Source organism: Seriola lalandi, unplaced genomic scaffold (genome assembly GCF_002814215.2).
Source record: "Seriola lalandi dorsalis isolate HSWRI2012SDOR001 ecotype SW California unplaced genomic scaffold, Sedor1 jcf7180002054475, whole genome shotgun sequence".
Classification (NCBI taxonomy): Eukaryota; Metazoa; Chordata; class Actinopteri; order Carangiformes; family Carangidae; genus Seriola; species Seriola lalandi.
Genome location: NW_019525028.1, coordinates 226,864 through 228,843, shown reverse-complemented (window position 1 = coordinate 228,843; position 1,980 = coordinate 226,864). Strand labels below are relative to the sequence as shown.

Genomic DNA, 1,980 nt, shown 5'->3' with positions numbered 1-1,980 from the left:
GTCTCACCTTACAGACCAGGTTGGAGTTGACCAGGATGTTGCGAGCCGCCAGGTCTCTGTGGACGAAGCTCATGTCGGACAGATACTTCATCCCTGCTGCGATCCCACGCAACATCCCCACCAGCTGGATGGTGGTGAACTGTCCATCATTCACCTGCACACAGACAGGCGGACAGACAGGTCAACAGACAGACAGGCGGACAGAGAGACAGACAGGTGGACAGACAGGTCAACAGACAGACAGGCGGACAGAGAGACAGACAGGTGGACAGACAGGTCAACAGGCGGACAGAGCGACAGACAGGTGGAGGTGTGGTTGAGCAGACAGGTGGACAGACAGGTCAACAGACAGACAGGCGGACAGAGAGACAGACAGGTGGAGGTGTGGTTGGATAGACGGACAGACAGGTAGAGGTGTGGTTGGACAGACAGACAAGTGGACAGACAGGTAGAGGTGTGGTTGGACAGACAGACAGACAGGTAGAGGTGTGGTTGGACAGACAGACAGACAGGTAGAGGTGTGGTTGGACAGACAGGTGGACAGTCAGACAGACAGGTGGACAGACAGGGAGAGGTGTGGTTGGACAGACACACATGTGGACAGACAGGTACAGGTGTGGTTGGACAGACAGGTGGACAGATAGGTAGAGGTGTGGTTGGACAGACAGGTGGACAGACAGGGAGAGGTGTGGTTGGATAGACAGACAGGTGAACAGACAGACAGGTGGACAGACAGGTAAAGGTGTGGCTGGACAGACAGGTGGACAGATAGGTAGAGGTGTGGTTGGACAGACAGGTGGACAGACAGGGAGAGGTGTGGTTCGACAGTCAGACAGACAGGTGGACAGACAGGTAGAGATGTGGTTGGACAGACAGACAGACAGGTGACAGATAGGTAGAGGTGTGGCTGGACAAACAGGTGGACAGACAGGGAGAGGTGTGGTTCAACAGTCAGACAGACAGGTAGAGGTGTGGTTGGACAGACAGACAGGTGAACAGACAGACAGGTAAAGGTGTGGTTGGACAGTCAGGCAGACAGACAGGTAGAGGTGTGGTTGGACAGACAGACAGGTGAACAGACAGACAGGTAAAGGTGTGGTTGGACAGTCAGACAGACAGGTCGACAGACAGGTAGAGGTGTGGTTGGACAGACAGACACGTGAACAGACAGACAGGTAGAGGTGTGGTTGGACAGACAGACAGACAGGTCGACAGACAGGTACAGGTGTGGTTGGACAGAGGATGGTGATCAGGTGTCTCACCCTCAGGAAACTGTCCAGCGCTCCGTTCTCCATGAACTCGGTGAGGATCATGACGGGACAGGAAGTGGTGATGACACCTTCCAGGTGGATGATGTTGGGGTGCTGGAACTGACCCATGATGGACGCCTCCGACAGGAAGTCCCGCCTCTGCTTCTCCGTGTAGCCGCCCTTCAGCGTTTTGATCGCCACGTAGTTCTCCTTCCTGCCCGGGATCCTCAAGCGCCCGCGACACACCTCGCCAAACTCACCTGGACAGGTACAGGTCATTAGAACACACCTGTCTGAGCTGGACAGGTGTGCTGAGGATTAAAACTTTCATCAGAGTCCTGACTGACACAGAGCACACCTGTCCAGGTGAGTGTGTCTTATAATGAAGTTTCAGTTAGATTTCTTCATGTCTCTGTTCATACGGTTCTTTAAAGAGAGAACACTGGAGAACCGAGGATCGACCAATGAGAGCAGCTGATGATGTCACACAGTCTCTGACAGAAGGAGCCAATCACAGTGGAGAACCATGAACGGCAGACCCTCAGGAAACTGGATCCATGTTTCCACAGGAGAGGTGTACTGTTCCTTTAAGGCTCATTAGCACATACCGACACGTCTACGCCTCACACACACACACACACACACACACACACACACACACACACACACACACACACACACACACGCGTTCTCTCAGGTTCTCATGATGATGTTCTCCGTCTGAGCCACA

At 53.6% G+C, this 1,980-nt stretch overlaps 1 pseudogene across 1 annotated transcript in view; it reads right to left on the bottom strand.

Moving 5' to 3' along the window:
* Positions 1–1,942, bottom strand: part of LOC111659192 (ephrin type-B receptor 4b-like) — a 4,658-nt pseudogene extending 2,716 nt beyond the window's left edge. The window contains exons 1-2 of the transcript XR_015437615.1: positions 1,263–1,942; positions 8–154 (exon numbers count right to left, since the gene is read on the bottom strand). The product of XR_015437615.1 is annotated as an ephrin type-B receptor 4b-like (transcript). The remainder of the gene's footprint in view (positions 1–7; positions 155–1,262) is intronic.
* Positions 1,943–1,980: the final 38 nt, after the last annotated feature.